General features: G+C 39.9%; 1 long non-coding RNA gene across 1 annotated transcript; it reads right to left on the bottom strand.

The window, feature by feature from the left end:
• Window positions 1-17,446: 17,446 nt before the first annotated feature.
• On the bottom strand, window positions 17,447-22,958 carry LOC142600723 (uncharacterized). Its single transcript, XR_012834285.1, has 3 exons — window positions 22,458-22,958; window positions 21,162-21,416; window positions 17,447-17,797 (listed from the first exon to the last, which is right to left on the bottom strand). It is a non-coding gene; the product is annotated as an uncharacterized LOC142600723 (long non-coding RNA).
• Between the last annotated feature and the right edge of the window lie 556 nt (window positions 22,959-23,514).

Raw genomic sequence — 23,514 nt, 5'->3', positions numbered from 1 at the left:
TTGCTTACACCGAATTAGACATAGACAGAACATGGATTTGCAGTGCTCCTCATCTCAAACACTGAAAGACAAAGCTTAAGAGTGAGAGTCAATGTCTCACAAATATTAAAGCAAAAAGAAAACTTTCACTGTCCAGTTTTGTCCTTCTCTATGCAAGACTCATAATGAATGTATACAACAGGCTTATCTGCATGCTTGCAAGTAACGTGGATATCGTAAACTGTAGCATGTTCAACAGATTCTGCTTCGAATCATGTAGGAGAAATGCAGAAAGCTGCATAAAACCTAACTGCAGCCTGAAGTGAGGAAGGAGAAGATGGTTCTAGGAGAGCCTGACGGCAGCATTAGTACTGATGCTGCTGCTTTCACTGGCTGTTGGTGTCACTGCATTGGCTTCTCAGTGCCTTTGGGTTGGGGACGAGGGTTGCTTTTTTTTTCCCCCCCTCAGTGCAGACTCATCAACCTGAGATGGGAAACAGGAAAAATCATGTATTTTTTTCTCCTCAGCAGATCACACTACCCTTGGTAGGTGAGCACGGCAATTCTGCAGGCCATCTGTATGTTTGCGACCATGGTTCAGTTGGAGAAAATTGTGACCGAGTTGCCAGGGCAGGATGTGAGGTGGGATACCTGATGCCTGCTAGTTCTTGTGCCTTATACTATTTTATAGTCTGAATGAAGAACAAAAAAATTAATGCATGCAATAGTATTGTGTATCTACCACTGTTTCAGTTTCAGTTCTGCAGTTTCAATAACTGTGCAGACCATAATGTTCTTTAGGATATGTCAGATGTGTTTTCATCTTTACTACGCCTGTTGTGCCTTACTGGGACTTTGCTGACCATCACAATTATTCGTACCATCCCAAATTTCGAATCCTCTGAAATTCACTGAAGCCCTACTGTGATGGACTGGAGGATCATTATTATACACCTGCTCATATGCCTTTGGAAAAAGAGGAGCCTCAATAAAGGAAACAATGTTTTGTGTATGTCCAAGACCTTGCTTCCTTTCTGCTGTTTCTTTCACATGTATGAGTGCTGTCATACCCCGGGCAGCTGCACAAAATTCATCACAGACCAGTTTCTCCTTGATGATTTTGTTTCCTTCTAGTAGCCATCTAGGGGCAAACGCTTCTCAAACCACTGAGTCTGAACAAAAAACCTACAACACTTGGAGCAATTTGGATTCAAAATGTTTGGCTTGGATCCATTTCTGTATTTCACTCTAGAGCCCTTCTTCTTCATTAGTAGTGCATTAGCTGTAATATTTTCCTTGTGCTGCTTCTGGTACTTACTCTTGCCTGTACAAAAGCTCTAAGAAATTGCATGAGACTTTGAGCATCATTACTGCAACCAGTGCAGAGTGGAAACCCAAGCTGAGCAGGTCAGCTTCTTTCTGCTGATCCATTCTGATCGCTTTTAGACTGTTTTCTGAGGTGTTAAATTCTCCTTATTTTAGAAAGGAGGCAGCAAAACTAAATGTTATCTAAGGAGCAGTGCCTGGGAGCAGCTCTGAGTTCTGAAAACACTGTTTACCAAGAGTTTAAATCAGTAGTGCAGCAAGTAATGAAAGCTAAACACGGAATGCTCTCCTGTGGCTCTCGGCAAGGCTGACTCTCAGCTCGGTTTCTCTGTGTGTTTCTTACTCTACCGGCACAGTTCCAGTGTCAGTTACGCTTTCAGTGGCTGCTTTCGGCAGGTCCTTACTGTTTGTTTGACTTTGCTCATTTTGGACCTCAACATTTGTATTGTGAAACCATTCAAACTCATGAAGAGAGTTTGCAGAACACTCAGGAGCTATGCAAATCTGCCATGTGGCTCTCATATAGCAGATCGAGTCAATCGGGCTTCTGTCCTCTATCACACTTCCAGGCTATTTTCATTACATGAAGAAAAGAGAGTAATCTGATAACAAATATGATTCCATCATGCCTGTTTCCTTGGGTGGCTGCACAGGACAGACCTATAAGTATTGCCTCACGCTGTACGATTTCACTACAGGCTGATCTGCACTGCCAAGTGCGGTGCTGTTAGGCAAAATTAGCACATCCACGTTGTTCCACCTGGTTCATGTTCTTTAATGTGTCTGTAAAGTCCTGAAGAGCATGTGGTGGCTTTACACGCTGACACCCAGATTCCAGGAAGGGGAGGACTCCAAAAGGACATCTGTATGTACAGGACGCTGGATACTGCTGTGGGACCGTAACTTACAGCTTTGTGATGGAAATGAAAGCTAGAGAAAGGAGAGGTAAGAGAACCTTATCAGAACATATTAAATTTTAATTCACTGCTAGCTGTGAAACCAACTGTTGTCTCCCTGAGAAAACCTTTGGGTGAGATTCCCCCTCAGTGAGAGCATAGCAAGCAGTATGTGAAAGACAGACCAGGCACAGGATTCCAAATACATGAAAATTTGATAGCTAGCAGGTTTACAACCCTGAGTTAAAATTAAACATTCAAATTAAATTGGGGCTTAATTTTCTAATTAGAATGCAAGGGCAAAAAGCAGGGCAAAACATCCTTACGTAAACATCTTTTCCTAAAGGTCATGTCATACCTTGCAATGCCTTGAGTTTAAAACAACAACAAAAATTATCTCTTGCAGATTGCTATTTAACCCTCCCTATCTCTTTTTTCCTTTTTTTTTTTTTTAGCTTTATAGCTCTGTTCTTACTATAACTCATCTCTTTTAGCAGAAGACCCTTTCTGCTGCTTATAGTACCAGTAATTTCCCCTCCTAATATTTTCTTCTGCTCTCTGTTCCCTAGAAAATCTTTTTTTGCTTCTCATTTAGCTGTAAAGTCAATGCTTCAGTTTGATCAACCAGTTTTGTGGTCCCTGACCTCCTGCCTGTTAAATTGTAAGCAGCATCTTAGAAATGCATTTCTGTTTTGATCACCTGAGAAATGTTCAGAACTATGTGTGCTCAGTCTTTAGAAACACTTTGATGTGTGGGTACATGAATATTTTCCCTTCTGGCTTGAAACATTTCCAGGCTGCCAATTTTTAAAGTGCTCAACAAACCAGTTGGAAGAAACAGATGATCTTTTTTGCCATTAACTTTCTCCTGTGATTTGGCAGAGTTGTCATCAATGAAAAGGAAATGTAGAAACAAGAGGACAGATTGCATCCATTTTAGAGTCCCAAGATTGTGGCTTAAGAAGACATCAACTGCAATCTCCTTTTCTTTTTTTATTATTTCTCCTCTCCTACTTAAGTGTGCCTAGAAGAGTGTTCCCATTTTGGCGTCTTTCACAATCTTTTTTAATTAGGCACATAAGTCCCCATAAAAACCTTGTAGAAAACCCAAAGCACAGAGCAGCACTTTCATGTAACCCTACTGCCGGATGGCAAGCTTCCACCTCCTACCCCCGCTCATCTCCTCTGACTGATCGCTTTGGCACTGCCTTACTTTGACATGAGACTTATTTACTTAAAAGACAACATTTTGCTTTTTGGAGTTAAATTTTTTCTGATTGTAATTTTTCCACAGATGCTTCCATTAACTTCGCTTAAGATGTATGCTGATCATGTCTGTACCTGTTACTTATTGGTTGGCATAATGTTATTTCTTTGCTGGCACTGTATGTTGCGTGTAGTTGTTCTGTTGCGTTGACCTTGAAGTCTGGCATGTCAGAGGCTTCCAGATGCCACTTCTCCACATACTCCATAGGAATCTGTGGACGCCTCACAACATTTTTGTGTCCAGTTCTGCTGTGCCAAGGTTTATGCAAACCAATCTTACTGCACAGGTAACAGGAACACAGGCATTTCAAAGAAAGGCACAACTTGGTATTATGTGTTGTTGTAATCTTATACTAAGGATCTTTCTGAAAGAAAAGAGGGGAAAGGTTTTGAAGGTGACAGCACTCTAGAATATTTCTTTCAAATGTATCATGAATAGCTGCACCTGCACTGCCCTGTAAGCACACCTACTTTGCCATCTTGAGGCCACCTTTTCTGACCTTTCTACATTACTGATGTATTTGGAATGCCAGAAGAAAAACAGAGGACAACCTGGTCTTCGCAGAAGCCTCAGCTGTGTCATTTCAGGCCCCCGGATGACCTTCCTTTGGAGCACCCAGAACCCCCCCGGAAGGAAGCACGGCAAAGCCAGCACCAGCACACTTTCTCTTCCATGATACAAGTCAGAGCACATGGCTTCCGTCAGTGTGGGGTTGACTGTGCAGCCACACAGAAACAGTGGGCCAGGCAGCAGAAGTTCTCTCTGTCCCTCAGAACAATTCTATATCTGAAACTCTTGCTAAAGAGCACCTGCTTCATAGGCCAGCACCGAACCATTGCTTCTCCAGACCCTTGGCTTTCTAAAGCAATATAAGCCCCTTTCTCTACCCATCCTGTATCTACATCTTTGTTCAAAAGTCATTCAGAGATACTCCATTTCTGAGCTGGAGCATACACATGTATGAGTTTAGTTTGAAGACTGAAATTCCAGGTTTATTTGGCTAATGGGTGCAACATAAACATGTATTCTTATGGTGGATGAAATGTTCTACAGCTGGAGGGACCACCTCTAATTTACTCACAGTGTCTTTGCAATTGCCTGCTAATGGGTTGGCACAATACTGTTTTCTTTTTTTCAGCTGCTTAATTAGGTATAGTTCGGTGTCTAGTACAGGAGCAGTGGATGCTGTCACAGGTGAAGCACATCTGAATGCACATCCAGCTCTTAGGCAGTTGTCTGAGTACATATGTTTACATGCAATACACTGATGCCAGCCTTATTTGTTTTTTTCTTTGAATGATCCTGGATGCTTAAGTTTCCAATGAAAGCTGTTCTTCCTACTTACACTGAAATTGTGGACCTGTTTTTTCTAATGCAATTAGAGAACGACTGTGACTGTAATTCCAGTTTCCCTGCTTTTGAATACCTACATATTCTCCAGTGACTTGGGCTTCAATTAGTTGTGTTGATTCAAGTTTATAATTTTGCACTAACATAGAACTGTGTTAGAAGCAACTTCAAAACCAAGATTGCCTTACTGAAATTGCATTAGTTTCAATGTGGGTTTCAACAAGTAGATTCCTATGCTATCAGTTCATATGCATGGGTGAATGCAGTAAATTTATATATGGCTTGAGCTAATGGTAAATGAAGTTTGTATTTTCTTTTCAATCATCCAGATTATGACTCTGATGAACGTTGTAGTCATTGGCTTTACACTGGTAACTGGTAATGTGTTGGTTGCGGATGGGATCTCCTGGCCTCCAAGATGGATCATGGGCACTTTTCCAGTTCTGTTATGCTCTCTTTGGGTCTGGAATTACTGCCGACCATATTAGCGCATCACTGAGTCTTTTTGTTTTCTTTCCTATTTCTTTGCAAACTATCGGTCATTTTTGCTTGTTTTTGTTTTTACCACTGTGAGGCACTGAGTCGACATTTTTATAGAACTATTTACTATAACTCTGAGATTCTGTTCCTGAGTGGTAATAGCTAGCTGAGAGCTTCTCATTCACTTTATAAAGTTAGAATTGTTCATTTTTTTCCTGGCATGACTTCACATTTGTCTTTATTGAATTTCATTTGGCATTTTATTGCACAGTATTGTGAAGTCCTTCTGCAACTCCTCTTAGCCTTCATTTTTACTTCTGTGAATGATTTAAACTTTGTCACTTTGATATTCAAGATCATTTATGAATATGCCAAATCATCTAAACTTGAGTATACGTCTCCTATAGGAACTCCATTGGTGACTCCTCTATTTTGTGAAAATTAACCGTTTGCTCTTCCCTTTAGCCAGTCAGTTAGCTATATGAAGACCTTTCCTCATATCCCAAGGCAGCTTATTTCGCTCTTCAAAGGGCTCTTTGTGAATGTCTTCTGGAGATCTAAGTTGTTACATCCATCAGATTCACATACCTCTCCTTGACTCCTTCGCAGAACTGATAGAGATTCGTGAAGCATTGCTTCCCTTCATGAAAGTCATATCAGCTCTTCACAAACATGTCATAGTATTGACTCTCAACCATATGCAGTGAACCAGGTCCTGAGTACCAAAGCACTCCAAATAAAATGTGCTGACAATAATGGAATGATAATATCATGATATTATATAAATAATATAAATAATGTTTTTAAACTTAACAGAAGAGAATAAATCTTAAATTTTTAACATGTTTTAAAATTTTAAGAAATCTTAACATGGTGAGTGCTAAATATTCTTCAAGAATCAGAGGTAAGTTGCAAAGAAATGAGGCTGTCACGTCTACAGATAGGCACCTCCGTATGAGTCAGGGCCAGAGGAATGCTACCTGGGGCATCTCGTCACCAGTGTAAGATTACTTTAATACAAATAAGGCAAGAAGATGCAATGTTGTGTAGTTAGTTCCTTTTCTTGCCAATGCCTGTATCTTTTGATTCTTCTTCCCCTGGCATTTCTGGTTTTGCCTGTGTATATTAAACACTTAACTTATAAGCCATAATACAAGCACTCAGAAATCCGACTGAAAGGTCTGCAAAAGTCTATCTGTGTTACTGGATCGCCTTTAATAGTCTTTGTGTGTTTTTCCTGCTTGTTGTTTGGGCTAGAAGCGATCTGCTCTGTGCTTCTGCAGTACTTGGCATAATGGCGTCGTGGTCTTTGGGCAGAATTCCTAGGTACTACTGAAAGTTTTTCAGGGTTTATCCAGATGCCCACTAATTCTATTCACTGCTACAACGTTTTGCACAGTACAGTATTATTCATCTGACGTTCCCTGGATACCTCCTGGAAGCACATCACTTTTGCTGACACTGAGGCAGTTTTAAGTGAGAGGTTACACCCTGCAATGCTTATTTCAGCTGTTTCATAATTGAGTTCCTTTAGCACTGGTCCTGGAGTTTTGTAACTATCCATTATGTCACTCTGACCAAAAACTTTTCCTACTCGCGCTTCAGTTTGAGACAGTACTGCGGTGCATCTGCTATTGTGTTTCAGTACGGGGCTCTGCTTGAGCTCCTGCATTTTGAAGAGTCCTACATGCCAAAGGTGGATGTGAAATGTTCATTTAACTTTCCTGTGTGGCCTTATCTTGTGTGCTCTGTTATGCCATCATCACTGTTATGCCTTACATACTATCTGGTCAGCTTCCTCTTCCTTGCGTATTTGAACAAGATTTATTATTAGTTTTAAAGCTTTTTGAGAACTGTTCCTCAGACTTTTATTGGCTTGCCGTATAGGCTTTCTACATTTAACCTATCAAAGTTTGTTATTTTCTATTTTCCTTGTTTGGAAATAATGTCAACTCTTTTAAAGAAAGCCATCTTAATCTAACCGGCTTCCTTAGTGAAATATTTAATCCTGCTAGTCTTTCCTGGGTCAGGAGAGGAGGAAGGAAGGTTTTAGTAGATGCTGAACGGGGATTTATGGTCTCTTCATACTTACAGCTTTAGGAATCCAGAATTGGCTTTGTGGCATCGTTAAGCAACATTTTGAATACAGATTCTTATCAAAGAGGAAAAAAATAATATTGGACTTTCTGAGCATGTATTTAGGTTTTAGCTCTCATCTCCATGAGTGAATATTATGTAGATAGTGCTATTTAAAGTTTTAATTTTAGGACCCAATAGACTAGAAGACAACAGCCTAGGAAATCCCCAGGACTTCTGGATATGAAAGGAAAAGAAAAAAAGTCCCCTTCAGACAGCCAGTGCAATATCTTCTTTTCACTATGGAAGCTCTGTCCTGCAGTGTTGTGACAATCTGCCAAGCCGTACCAGATGTCTGAGCTTCTTCTTCAGTTTCCCAGTGAAGACAGACTCCATGATGCAAATGTGCAGTTATTCATGTGCCTACTTCACACCTGAAAGCTGGCCAAATGAGATGAAAGCCAATTCCTCTTTCCAGACACTGCTCAGAATGAATATCTGCTTTGCAGGAAGCAACCTGGCAACAAGCATTTGCTATTCTACCTCAGGTGCAAAGACACTGGGAGAGGGATTTACTTTTACTCTGTGCACGTACAGCAGCTAGCATATAGGGTCCTGATGTGTGGCTGATGTTGTTAGGTACTGTTGTAGGCTAAATAATGATACAAATGATTTATTGTAGCAGGAACTATAGAAAGGGGGCATTCACAATGGCTGGTATAATTCCCCCCACTTGTAACCACGGGTAACTACAAAGAACAGTAAGATTGAAGGCTAGCTTGCAAGTAAAGGATAGTAAGTGAGAGTACTGTGCACCCTCTAATCACAGCTGCTTTGCCACTGGCTGTAACATTTCTGTGTCTCCCCCTCTCCCTCTCCCATTTCTCTTCACTCATCTTTCAGTTCACCTTGAAAGGTACCAAGGATTATGTATGATGAATTCTACTAGCTCGCTAAATTGGCAATGGTGATACTAACAACCCAGCACTGTTACAGTTCACTGCTGCTACCAGCAACAAAAGGCCATGTTCTGATCTTCTGAAGTCTTCTACATTCCCACAACAGGACTGCACACCAAAGTATAGCCTGATTTGCTTTTTCTTCTCTGCACCTGCTCATTTTCCTGATAGGTAGCAGGGGATAGAAGTGAGAAATGATCTTCCTTACTCTTTGAGAACAGAGTCCCCCGTCACTGAATTTTTTGGTAGCTAAACACTGGTACATTTACCTAAATGGGAAGAATTTTCCTATCAGTTGCCAGTTTCAGAGCCCATACATACTGAAATTCTACTATCAAACGTGGAACAATAACTATCATACAGTTACTGCAGCTTGTAATGATTTTCATTGCTCCCATAATCTATAGAAGGATTTTGTTACCTGCCCAAGAGAAAACAGTGAGTCATTACTCAAGATGCTGCATGTGCAAAAGGGAAAGGAAATTGAATAAGTAAATAACTGGCTTTTAAGGAAGCCATTGAAAACAGGAAAATAAAGAACTGAGAATATTGTATGGAAAATCATTTTCCTGAAATTAAAAATGGTTCACAGTGGGGTGAAGATAAGAAACTAATTATGTGAAGATTAAATTTGTTAATCTGCTAATAAACTATATAAAGATGATTTTACAGGGATCAGTCAAAAGTGTTTTGAATTTTTAAATTCATGTGACAGATCACTGCATTAATTTAATAAATATAGACTTGTTTTCCTATTTCATGTTGAGGAACCACTTACTTTTATCAGGAAATATTTTTTTTGGTTCTCAGTTGCACCCTCACGCTGACTCAGTTTCTATGGGAATGTGGCTTGGCAAATTTGAACAGCTGTGAGTGCAAGAATTCCCCCTTGTTTGTCCTTACAAGTCTTGACAACTTTTAATTAAATGTGTTTGTGTATCAGCTCTCATAATGGGCCTCTGATACATGATTGGGGCCCCTTGGTACCACCATAATAACCGCAGACATATTTGACAGGGTTTAATGATTTCAGGAGATACAATATAACAACTGCTAGACACACCATGGTCTGTCCCCTGCCATGCCCATTCTCGGTATTTCTAGGCTTGAAAATCTGGGCTGTATGCCCGTCTCCTCCTTACAGGGCACAGAAGAGGGGATTTTTAGGGACTCCCAGTGCAATCTGCAAAAGATTAGGATGCTGCGACGTGGACCGGTTAAGACAAACCTTTTGGAAAGGATGCACCCATGAAGGCAGAAGGTGTGCCTGCCTTTCCCTGGCAGAACTGGGTGGGTGGGGAGGTCCAGGGCCCGTTTCACAGAAAGCGTCCCCCAGCTGTCCCTCTAAGCAGGTTGTGAGCACTCTGGGGCGCTCCCACCGTGTCCGTGGCTCTGCAAGAGGAGACTGTGACTCACCGGAGCTCTGCTGCCCTTATAAATCCCAAACAGCCACTTTACCATCTTCTGGTGATGAGGCAACTGAGTACTGATTGCAGACATTGCAGTGTGGTGTAAGTCCTCTGGGGTTTTTTTTTTAAAAATGATACTCCAGGTACAGCTTGAACCAGGTGGATGTTCAAGTCTGGCTGCAGACCAGCCATTTAACTCCTTCCTGAATAGGAAAAGAAAATAACACTTTCATGCAATTTTTACACTTAGAGCTGTATCTTGCACAATTAATTCAGGTGGAAAGCAACCCCTTTCAAAATAGTGCAGTCACTGATCCTCGTCCTCTGTTGCTGTCCTATGGCTCCAGGCTCGCATGTGGCTGTTTCCAGGTGTAGTGGCCGGAGACAAACTATTCTGAGTACGGATACCCCTAGTAATGGTACCAGGGGAAGCACTATGGTGAATAGCAACTGTAGAACTAAACATACTTATTTATATTGAAGAGGAGGCAGTAGGACCAAGCTCATTGAAATATTTCAAGCAAAGAGTACTTGCAAAGCTATACGGGATATAAAAATTCCCTTTCTAATTTAAATACTCCATTTTCATTGCTGTAAAATCTGATACTATCATTGCTGTTCATCATCTCTCTAAAACAGGACCAGAATCGTACCAAGTTATAAGGGACCAAAATGATGGTCACTTCAGAGGCTTGAGAGTATGTATGTTAGGAGGTTAAGATGGAGATATGTAAAAACAGACAATGTGAATTCATTTAATCATTAAAACTGGAAACATATGGTTAGAAATTATGGCCTGGGTGCAATTTACAGCCCTTCTTTGCTTCTGCTTGTCTGGTTTGTGTTACCATTCACTACATCATTAAGCTACTACATGATGTTTCTGGTTATGCCTTTTTTTGTCTTAAGGAGAGAAGCAGAGAGATGGAGTAGTTATAGAGCCAATGTCTTGCCCTTTGAAATCAGACTATGTCTGTGGGCTTTTCTGGAATATCCCCCTTTCTCATATGATACTCTACTGTATTGAGAAGTAGTTTTAAGAGACATAAACCACTTGTTAGGTTTGGGGGGTGGGTTTTTGTTGTTTTTTTTGTTTTGTTTGGTTTTTCATTTCAAAATGCATTCCCAGAAAACGCTTGTACCTATGTTACAACTGTAACGTAGCCATTGTCTGGTTTTAGCTAGACAATGTTCAGGTCTAAAGCTTGGCGTAATTTATCATCCTCGTGTTGAAAGAAATTAATAACCCGGTTGAGTCACTACAATTCCTTCCCCAGACCCTTCACTCTTCTCTGTGTGCCTTCTGTTGTATATTGCTTTGTGTTAAAGTCAGTCTCCTATTTCCTGTTGCAGCATTATCTTTTGCCTCTTTCACATTTACTTCTCTTCCTTCTGTCAAACCTGTTTCTTCTATGAATTATTCCTGCCTTGCTCTTCTCAACTGTCATCTCTCTTCATCCATCTGCACCAGATCCAGTCTGTGTCTTGCGCAGGGAGTTACGCATCTTAGATTTTGAGCCATTTAGGGATAGAAAGATCTCAGTTTAAAGTTAGTTAAGCTTCCTCACGAAAGCAATTCTATATAAACGAGTAATAATACGTCATTATTGACCATATAGTAAATGCACAAACACAGAAGAGAGATAAACTTGATGACCAATATATCTTTTCTATCTCTAACTTTTATTAATGAGCCCTAAAAAACTGCACTGCTCATTAAGTCTTAATGCTTAATCATGCTAGTGTCGCTAAATAGCAAATGTATATGCTCCATCTGGATTATTACAGAACGCAAGAGAAAGGCTAAACAAATTCTACATTTAATTCACTCTTTTCTTTAGCACAATAAAGTAAATTAAAATCAATGATTGATTGTCTTTGGGAACATTATCATCAGGGCTGAATACATAAACAATGCACCAAATGAAAAGCTATTTAATCACATTCTTTCCTGTGTGTGTCTCAGTCAGTATATCATGAGCCAATAAATGCCATTTATTTTATTCAAAAGAGGAAAAGGAATGCATTTATTCAGTTTGACTGTTTCTCTCACTTCAGAAATGCTTGATTTTCTTTGAAGTTTCTTTATTTAAGAAAATGTATAAAAATATTTTAAAATGTTTAAAAACATCTGGCACCGTATACAACTTTTAACAGTATCTTAACTAGGCTTAGTGCAGCGCAGGGCATCTGTCACCGTACAGTAAAGCATAGACAGTCCCAGGGAATTTGAAACGCTCTTCCTCAATGCCCAAGAGCGTGTGACTAGTTAGTCCTTCCACCTGATGCTTGGGCCCGTTTTGTCTTCTTTTCAGTTGGAATAGGAATTTCTTCTGACTGTTATTTAAAAATGGTCTTTTTTTTTTTTTAATGCTATATGTTTGTGCCTTTACATTAGCTATGTTGAGGCCCTCTGGTCACGTGCCTTATGCTATTCTTCAATAAACTGTCCTCAGCTTCCACAGTTGTACATGTCTCTGCAAGGTAAAGCAGAACTGAGACGGAGGAATTACTGGTGTGAAATGCTGTTCCATGGGTGGTTTGTAGGAAATTTGATATATTGATTTTTGCATGTGCATTTCATGCTGTAATTTAAATAAAAATTATATCTGCATTACAAAAATGCACAGAAGAGACATGATTTATTGTCCTGAAATAGACTGATTTTAAAATGGAGAAATAAATTTCACAAAGGTCAACATGGTTGTGCGGATTTTAACTTGTTGATTTAGGAAAAGCACTTTTAATCAAGCAGGCATTTATTGGTTTGCAGGTCAGAGGTTTGAGCTTTTCTCCCCAGCCAACTAGTACTAAATCCGTTACAAAGTTTGACAGTAGGATACATCCATCAAGGTTCGAATTATTTCTTTTCATATCTAGGAATAGAAAGGTAATTGTATGTCAACCCTGAATAGTATGGGAAAGAGACTCCAAGAGCTTAAATGGGGCTCGTAAAGCTGGTAACACCTGATCATTCATCTTTATTGTCCCTCCCAAGACAAACAAAGAGGATGTGGAATCCCTGAAATTTATATTTTGTGCATTTGGAACTGAACTGACCAAATATACCTCTTTCCCCATTTAATCACATTGCTTCTCGTCTGTGTGAGGAAGTGGTGGGAGTCTGCTCTGGTTAAAACCCATTAGGCTATTTTGTTATTCGCCATCAGAGACACCTTAAGAGTAATTTTTTTTATGATGCCTCCAGAAAACTGCCATCTGAACAGTGAGCTAAGTTTACAGATATTAGTGTGTTTGTAAAATAGAAAAATTTCTGAAGCAAGAAACTTTTTTAGACATATGTGTGATCACTACTTAGTACACTGGGTCTTGAAACTGTCTGGGAGCTTTGTAATACATGACTGTAATGAAAATAAAAAATAATAACTTTTTTCAGCGTGGTCAGGTCAGGTTGTGCATCCAGCTGAGGGTTTGCTCCACTGTGGCTGCAGCTACAGGAAATCTGCTTTCCAGAAAGAGACTTCCCTCCCCTCCACCCCCCAAATTTTACCATCTGCCACTTTATGTAGTATCCAGTTTGCTTCTTGTGGTTCTTCTCTCCCCATGCATCTTAGCTAGACTACAGTCTCCTTACAGAGACCACAAATCCAGCGTATTGTCTGTTACTAACGAGTTCTCTAAGAGTTAGTTACTAGTTTCTAATAGTTACTAGTTTGAATAGTAGTCTGTCGTGCCATCAGATCAGTGAGGTGAAAAGCTTTGGCACTTGGAAGGTAAGGAGACCAAACTCCTGACATCTCCTGAAGTGCGTATGGCCGGGAGTTGCCCCCTCCCACCTTGTATAAATAAGGTTTATTTATACAATAAATAAATTATTGTATAAATAAAATTCTCCCATGTAAGAAGAAGGAGAATTGACTGGTGGGTGTCCTGGCACACTTGAAAGGACTGGAAACTAAATGTCTTTCAGTACAAAGTGATCCTAGGAAAAAAATAATCAGAAAGATAATGGGGAAGAGGGAATACAGACACTATGAAATCCAAGCTAAATAGAATTTACATCTGATGGCGTGTTTGGGCCTGTATGTAGTGAACTCTTTACTTTTGTTAGTTGCTTGATGCCTTTTTTGGCAGTATAAAGGACGTGCTCGGATGTGATTTCTGAGGCTGATCTGGACCTGCAGCTGTCATTAGTGACGCTGGAGGGCCTGCCTGATTCTTTTCAGTTGGAATATATTGTGGCAAATGAATACGTTGTGAAATAGGTCATAGGTAAGGAAAGAAAGGGTAGAAAAGGGAATGGAGTCAGCCCTTTGGACTAGTTGAAGTTCAGCCGATAGCTAGTGTTTTAGCTAGGTTTTGACTAACTGTCGTGTCTTTGAGATGTGCTGGTTTTGTAGAAATTCAATATCCTATATTGCAGCTTCTGTTTCAGAATCTCAAAACATTTTCCACTGTGAAGTTATATGCACACCGTTATCCTCCACAGTCCTGTCGTGCAGTACACTTCATTTCTTTGCACCTGGAAACTAAAGCAAAGTTGATTTTCCAGCCTCATACAAGAAATGACCTCTAAGAAGGGTGAGGACTTAGAGGCCGCAGCTCAACTAGGGTCCCCTTGTGCCACCACAATCGTTGCAATTCAATGCAAGTGAGAGCAATCTAAAATGTTCTCATCTGCTCTGCAGTCAAATCTGAGTTCAGCTTTCTCAGGCTAGTGGTGGGAAGGCAGCAGAGAAGCGGCTGGGAATTGCTCCTCCTTTCCTCTTAACCGTTCATCACGCAGCTGACAATACATTTCCGAGCATGCTGCCTCCTAGTCCTGTGCATATAAAGTTGGGTTCCTGGGATTTCAAACATCCGTAATTATGCACTTAAAATGTATTGTTTCCAGATGGTAATGCAACCAGTTATTTCAAACAATGAAAAATCCAGTGATTTAATTGTTTGTGACAGACGAGCAGGAAAGCTGAAGGACTAGAAACATGTAAAAAGAATGCTATATAGAGCCATTGGTAAATTTTAAATATAAAGTGTTTTGGTAGAAATGTGGGTCCTTAGCCTTAAAAAAGCCTTTTCTGCAAATTCAGATGTGAGGAAATCAAGAGGTAGAAGTTTGGAATAATTTCAGACACTTCTCACATGCACAGATATGATTAAAAGTTGTACAAACAAAGGAAACTGCACATTTTTCTTCCTGAGTGCAGAATTCGGTTCTAAGGCTGGAACAGGGGATGAGCAGAATTTTTTCAGTTTCATTGTTCCCTGCAGCATGTTGATTACAGCAAGAGCACCTTGAACTTTCTATGTATTTCAAGAACCCAGAATCACCATCAATATGAGCAAACACACAGAGAACACATCCCTTTGTCAGTTCTCATCAGTAAATTCTTTTGGCCAAATGTGACAGTTCAATAATATGATTTTACAAGTGTGAAGAATGCTGCTCAGCTCTGTGGATTGATAACACGCTGCATCCTTATGATCTACAGGTCACAGTGTTTAGCTGCCTCCAAGAAATATCTACTTAACATCATGCAGTGGTAATTAAGACAATAAGGTGGTCTGGCATTACGAATTCTCACTTTTCCGTAGTGCTGGTCACCCACAGAAGCAGTGAGAACAGTTCACCCGTCTCAGACCTTCTCCTTCTCCCTTTTTCTGAACACATTGAGGAGGCTACAGGCAGTCACTGTCTGAGGAGTCCCCTGGTGTATGCTCCTGCAGTCCTGTGACCCTTCCCTCATGCCACCACAGCAGCACTACTCTCGTCAGTGCGGTGGGCTTCCTGCCAGAGCACTGGCTCAGGTGGACACACATCTCATCCCATCACTGACCACACAAGGAACCATCAATGATGCAATTCCTGTAGTCTTGACTGAAAAAGCATCTGTCACATAATGGGGGTGACTTCTTGGTCATGTGAAAGATACATGTTCATGGAAAAAGATGGGGAAATTATGTGCTTTAAATGCCTCCATGACAAGTCATGTGGCTTGTCCTGCCCAGAGAGCCCTAGGAAGTGAACTTTCTATGCACCGTAACATTACCAGATAGCTACCAAGTACTTTGCATATTCCAAATCACAAGCAATTTCTCATTTCCATCAAATACGTGTTTTAACTTATCACTTAGAAAGTGTTCCAGTATACATAAACAATACAGAGAATAATTTTCTTTTACTGAAAAGTATTTCTCTCCTTAGTTTTCTTTGTTAGCGTGCATATTTGTGAAACAAGAAGAGTCACGCAGCCAAACAGCACACAGCTCACTCAGAGCAGAAGCAGCCTGGAGGTGTATGCATTCACTCCTGTTCTGTTCATATGGCAATTTTAAATGAGATACAAAGACTCAGGATTGTACCAACAAATAAGGGCCCCTGGGACAGTTAAGACAGTCACAGATCAGGGATGATCTGACTACACTCCCTTTCCAGGCAAACACCAGCTGCCAGGAGAGCAATGGCATAAGACATGCTATGCCAGTCCTCTGCATTAATTTGCTACCCCAGCTTTAGAGCTGCTTTGTGTCGGCGACACAGTCTTAACCAGCTGCAGCACAAATCTGGATTTGGTCTCCACATCTCTTCACAAAAGCCACACTACTGATTACACCACTATTGGCTTTTAAACTGTCTATTTACTACTCGAGACCTCATTACCAGTGAACACTCCAGGCTCTGTAACAGTGTGGGTTTTGATTGCCTTGTCCAAGCGCCCCACTCAGTGTGGCTTGATCTGCTTTGGTGCTGTTAGCATAAGCAGATATAACCTAACACAGTCGGGATGGGATGCTTTAACACCGCAATTCTGCAAGCAGTGTAGCATTGCTGCCAAGAACAGCCCTGCCCTCTCTCTGTTCCCAAATGCTTATTCTTGTCCCTCTGTTGCTCCCTGCCTGCTGCCAGTGTAAGTATCTGCATGGCCAAGCAATGAACTAAATGGGGGCATGGGTCCACTTCAAAGTTAATGTGAAAGAAAAAAATAGTAACTATTAATTTTAATCCAGATTAATTCAAACTGGATTGCCTTTCAGCAATGAGAATGCTTTTGTCAGCCTGGAGAAGAGGGCAACTGGGAGGGCGGCAGTTTGTATTTAGAGGCAGATGAAGGGCAAGGCTGCTATTCTTGGCTTACGCTTTTCATAGAGATGTGGTATAAATGTGATCCTGTTCTCAAATGCCCTTAAAATGACACTATTATTCTGTTCTTATTGCTCCTCATTTCTCAGTCCTCACTTGAGGTCTTTTTGAAAGCATTCATTAAAAAGTGTTTTTCTTGGCCCTTGTCATCTGAAGTTTAACCTGGAGTACGAAGCTGTATTCTTCCTGGTTTGGTCATATCGACGTTCAACGACTGAAACTTGTTTATTGACAATATGTAACACAGAAAAAATACTTTGCAGAGGAATAAACATAGTGTAAGCTCCTTTTACATACGAACAGAACATTTTTTTGCTTATGCAGTGATACTGGTTTCCTAGTAAGTGCCTACTTACCAAAATGCAAGGACCACTCCTTTTTTTGGCTTCCAAAGATGCACTTGGTCAAAAAGAGGATGGTATTACTGCAATCAGGAAGAAGGTGGATGTGCAGACATGAAAAAAAGCTGCACAGTTCTACCATCCAGATTTTAGGTACTTTGCTTCAAATCATATTCCAAAAGAAAGACTAATGAGCATAGCCCCTCACCCAGAGGAGCAGAACTTGTTGAATGAAAAGATGCCATCTTTTACACAGCTGCTTCTCTCTTACCACTTTCTTAATAATTCTTCTTTTTCTGCTAGAAAAGAGCTGATCAAACCTGGTAACATGTTTATGTAACAGCAAACACTTCATCTTAAATTACAGTTTATTTCAGATTTCAATATTTACTGTAACATTTGAACCACAAGGGTTTCCTCACAGCCAAAAAAACCCAGCGGAGTTGCATGTGATGAGTCCCTGTGTGTCCCCAGCTGGCTGAAATTACCTTTCTGTTCCTTGGGGCTAACAACACCCTTCACAGGCATGAAGAATAAACCACAGGTAGGTCAAATTCATATCCAGAAGTTCACTGCAGTTTCATTATGATATTGTTAAGTTCCATGTTCCTGCTGAAAAGATGACATTTTCTATCGAATAGTGACATTTGAAAATATAAAACTAACATATTACATTTCTTCTGAAATATTTGATTCAGCAAACAAGTGACAGACACAGATATTTCTGGTTTCATTGGCTTTTGCAGAAACATTATACAAATGGTTATTTGCTCCCGAGTTTTAAGCCCTTTTTTTCCTTTACATAAGGAAGAGGATAAAAAAGTGTAATTATGAGCTGTTTAGGGCAACAGCACAAAAACTTTTCTGAAGGTTAGTTTTTTATATTTACCATGGAAGCATTCTTTGACACATTAATTAACAGCCAAACAGGAATTAGTTAGCAGAACACAGTCTCTGCCTTGAAGTTTGATATGAATATATCAAGATGTATCAGAAAACTTTCTTAAGAATAAATAGCCAACTCTGATGCTAGACATGCAAATGCAAACATGGCCCTCATTTCAGATTACCAGTTTTAAAACATTATAGGAAAATCCACTGCAAAAGGCAATCTCGGACAAAAGCACTTAAACATTTTAACATCTATAGCAATCACTGCATCTGTATACAGCTTTGTTAACTGCGGTACTAAAAATGAACTGGGACTCCACTTAACGGTCACAGCACCGTAAATTTGTTGTGGTGCATTAGAGAATCTGGCCCAGTGTGTGTCACAGTTGTTTAATTCATCTAAGGTTGGCAGGGTTTCTTTTTTACTTAAATGTATTCACACCCATGCAAGCTGTCAAATTGGAATTACACTTAAGGGCTTACACAGAGCTGCAGCTGCAGCAGCAATGGGGGCAGGGAGAGGGGGCCTTGCACCACTCCCTCTCCTGCTGCCCAGGACTGAAAAGGATGCCCCCTTAGCTGTTGATCTGGTCCTGTCTTCCCCGAGTGTTGATTCAAGGTCTGCTTGATCTGGCTGTTGTTTGCCATGTAATCTTAAATGACTTAGGGATACCATTTTCTTTTAGCAATGGGTAAAAATCAGCTATTGAAAAGAATATCCCTACAGCTTTAAATGACCAAGATTTCATCTATCATCACAGCCCTATTCTGTCTGCTGCTAGAGCAAACTGTCTTCATTAGAGCTGGGAAAATTATTTGCAGTAAAGCATTTATTCAGAGAATGTAGCCTTTTATTTTTTGCCTTTTTTCCTATTGAAATTTATCTGCAAACAGTCTGATTTTTATGTGCTGGCCTATTATTCAGTTATTCAGTGAGTTCTTTATCCAGCTGTATTAGAGTTTATGCATTGCTCCTGAATTGCTCACTCTGGCCATTTTTCTCAAGTATGAGCCAGTCATAATTTGCTGTTTGTTGAGGAGAACATTCAAATAAGTTTCCTAGCATTGCTCTGATTTGCTTCTGAGCATCCTGGAGCACTGCCTAACTTAGGACAGGATCGGTTGCCTAGAGGCATCCATGCTGTCCATAGTCTTTGTAAAAGTATCCTGGGTGACACAATGGCTTTCTGTCTCTGACACATCTCCTTCCCTTCATTCCTCATACTGTCTTTGTGTTAGAATTTTTGACAGCTTTCTATAATTCAAAGGGACTTCCTGGTATCCTGTAGGGTCCCGGTATTGCAAGTGTCTATATGTCATCCACACATTCCCTTCATTAATTTGTCAACTCCATCTCAAAATTAATTGGCTTAATTTGTTTCTCCCAATAGCCTTGGGAAAGGTGTTCTAGAATCTCATTCCTTTGTTGGCTGGAGTCCTCCTATTTCCCAGCATAAAGTCATCATCAAAATACTGCCTGTTACATTCATCTCTGAATTCTGAGACTGAGGGGTTTTTTCTTTAGAGCCCTTTTAAAGCAAGTACAGAGCTTTATGCAGTAGTGAAAATTTCCAACAACATATTTAACTTTAATGTAGCGCTGTGACTTTCAGGAATGTCAAATGAATGCAAAACTATATGACTACATTATCTGTGTTAAAATAATTAACTAGTAGCCAACTTTTCAGACAATGTTGGTCGTCCAAACTGAAAATTCATCAGTACTACCTTCTTGATCAGTATATAGTATGCGTGATTATGTTTAACAGTCAGAGTGTGTGCTATCAGATTCTGGAACTGATTCAGCTTCCATTCAACTGATGTATTACTGTTATCCTTAAACACTGAACAGCTCTACTTTGTCGTGGAAAAGACTCAGTTTATTTTTCTTTATGCAAACTAAGTTTCCTGGGTAATCACTTCACTCCTGGAGCTGGTCTTATAAAACTAACAAGTATTAGCAAACATGAAATCATACTTGGTCACAAGTGTTGCCAGTATGTATGGGCATTGAACAGCATGCTTACCTACTGGCAATTCAAAGTATACAACACAATTAGTAGATTACAGAGTGATATCATCTACCATGTGTAGGAAATCGATAGAGAAAACAAAGGAGTGTATTTACCTCACTATGCACGGATCATTATCATGCAAAATCATAAACTCTGAATCTTCTGTGAAGAATTGTTAAAATCTCTAAAAATCATGTCATAGACTGATCTCACACAAACAGTCTGAAAAAGAGGTTCACTTGGGAGGTTAGGGAGATGCTTTTGCTGGAGACTTTAGGTTATTACAAGCATCAAAATTCAATACAGTTGAGAGAACCAAGGTTAGGAGCCTAAGTTCCCCACATTGGAAGTGGTAGAAATCTTGATAGGAAAAAGCCTCTTTAGTTGTTTAATAACTAGACTGGAGAATGCCCCTCTCCTTCCTCCTTTCCCCCAGCTCCTATAGAAGGATCATTTCAATGTTATCAAGGTTTACTCGCTCTACAGGTAATCCAGTAAATATAACAAAGGAGACCCTGGCTGTAAATTCCATGTAAGTACATATATGACAGTGGAATACTCTAATTTTATTATTAATTCAGATATTCAGTGGCTAAATTATGCTCAAATGAACTCAGTTATGAAAATTGAAAACTGAAAATGTATTTATTTCAGAGCGACACATAATTATATACTTCTAGTTTGCCCTGTCTATTTTAAATTACTTTATGCAAATCTCATTTTCAAGGATTATGTATAGAGTAAAATTAGATGAGCCCTTAAACAGCTAATATAATATAATTGTGGAATTATTGTGTGTGTGCATAGCGTGCACATAAGATCCAGATGCTAATTAGTAAATCAGGTTGATTTAGCAAACAGAAATTTGTTCTGATGAAAAATTGAAAGGAGAGACAATTACTTCCTAGAAAGTTATTGTTTGTACTATGAGCTCATTGAAAAGAAAAAATTAACATGGCAAAAAATACTTCTATAAAAAAAGAAAACACCAATTAAGTCATAAAAGTAGGAATTCATTGCTCCCAGAATCTAGTCTGATGGCTTGGTACAAAAAGACATGAGATGTTTACCATGCATATGGATTGCATAATGGTAAGGCAGCTTTATGTAGTCAAATATTCCTCTTGTGTATAATGGAGTTAGGGTCATTTATTTCAGGTGCAGAACTAGATGTTCCTTAACCCTTCTTTTGAGGGATACAGCTGGCTCCAGAGGGTTAAAAATTCAGTCAGACAATGTACAGTTTCCCTGAACCAAAATTCCCCTACTGCATCTCCTTGGATGGATGCTGTCCATAGGCTTTATCCAAATGGCAGCCTTGCACGCTGTGGAAAAAGAAAACTTGAGTTAAAATATTTCAGCTGTGTAGACATAAGAAAAGAAGGTTTTTTAAATTACAAATATAATAACCGTAATTTAGGTCAATTTTGTTATTTGGCATCAAGCGGACAAGTCAGTTTTGCCTTTCTTATGAAAAGCTGACATTTAATGCCTGAAAATAGCTGGAAAATGAGTGTGAATTACTCAGAGAAAAATATTGCCTCTGCAAAAGCCGACAACAGAAACTTTAAAACAATTGCGTGGAACAACCTGTCATCTCAGCCTACAAGCCCTATTCAGGCCTTAGCAATGTGTGCATTGCTTTCCAAGCTCCCATTAATTTCAGAGGGAGTTCTGAATGTATCCAGAAAGGGAGATACTGCCCACATTTCCTACTGTGGTGAAACCTGTGCCACGGTGACTTGTGATAGTTTATCGCTAACGCCCAGATCCACAATCTCATTCACCAGGTCACAAAAGCTGAGCACAGCATTAGTGTAGCAAGTGTCATGAGAATATTTCAGACCATTCTAGCATCCAAAACCCTTTGGTTGTGAATAACACAGCTGGTATCGGTGCCATCTTTTAAAAGCCTAATGCAAGAGCCTCAGCAGGCAAAGGAAAACTACCCATTCTATATTGCATTTCAGATTATATAAATTCAGCTTTACATTTTGAAGGGCTTTTCTATATAAACATGTAGACGGTGAGAGAGCTGAAACATTTTTAAACAGTGACGAATGGATCATTGAAAACGCTTGTCATCGTACATCTGCAGCTGGACACCTGATAAGCTGTTCATGGTTTCAGTGGGAAGAAAATGCATGCTCTCCTTTGCGTTTATTCTCATCAGGGAGATGTCAGTAAAAATACTCTCAGTGTATCTGCATCCATCTAAAGAAATGCTTCACCAAGTATCTTTTATTACCCAGAAATACTCTGAGGCTAGAAAAAGCTTGGTTTATTGTGTAAACACCCTTTATCCATCTTTCAATGGTTTACAACAAGCTTTGTTGTAAACTCCATTCTTGTAAACTACACTGTACCTCCACTCAAGTTTTTCCATGTTAAAATTGAGGATTGTAGCAATGTTTGTTTACACTGAATGGTTCAAAACGAATCCCTTACTGACCTGCAAACAAGAAAGCCTTATTATTTGTCAGGTTTTTGTTCCTGTAGTTAATATGAGAGACAGTTGCAAAGATCTTGTGCTTTATTCTCGTCTGGCTGTTCTGGCTATAGTGACATGGTAGCATGCATTGTACCAAAAAAAAAAAAAAAAAAAAAAAGAAAGAAAGAAAGAAAAGATGAGGAAAAGAAATACCAAACCCAAAGCTTAGCTGGAGTCTACCACTGACAAACCAGAATGAGTTATAGGGAGTCAGTCTGTGTACTTAAGGCACTCATGTTTTCAAACTGCTTTCATATTATCAGGGCCTCGAGGGCACCACCACCCCTGCCTGTCCCTGCCCACCCCCTGGGGCTCTCCCCACCCTGCCAATGGCCCAGGACCCCGTTTCAGCCCCATAAGGGCCGTCAGTCCTAGCCTCAGCGACACCTCAGCCAGGCCGATCTAAAGCTCCCCACAGTCCTGCCCTGCCCGGCCATGAGCCCAACCCACGGGCTGATGTCCTGTCCTGGCACTGACCCGTCCCCATCCCCATGGGCCTGCCCGGCCATCAGGGGGCTGTGCCTGACCCTGGTTCCCCTCACCTGGGCATGATCATTTAAAAAACTATTTTAAAAATAAAAACTGTCATTCACAATGAACATGTATTTCCATTCCATAAAGTACTTACTTACATTTTAATGAAGTATACAATTTCCTAGCAGCAGGTGTTAAAATCGAAATGAAAAATTAGATCATTATATTGTGTACCTGCCTTCAGAAGGATAAATTGAAAATAGGATTTACTAAAAACACTGATAATATCTTGAAATCCTCATTTGTCTTTAAAGGTATATTAAATTTCATGGGGTTTCTAGTTTGCTTGAGGTATTTCAAGACTGCTTGAGGAATACACAGTGGAATGTTTTTATAAGCTATTACGAGTGCCTGTCTGCCTAAAGTGTGACCTGTGAGAGCTATATGGAGGTGTATTT

The sequence above is a fragment of the Balearica regulorum genome, chromosome 2 (genome assembly GCF_011004875.1).
Source record: "Balearica regulorum gibbericeps isolate bBalReg1 chromosome 2, bBalReg1.pri, whole genome shotgun sequence".
Lineage (NCBI taxonomy): Eukaryota > Metazoa > Chordata > Aves > Gruiformes > Gruidae > Balearica > Balearica regulorum.
Note: the sequence above shows the minus strand (reverse complement) of the source record. Positions and strands in the feature narration are given on the sequence as shown.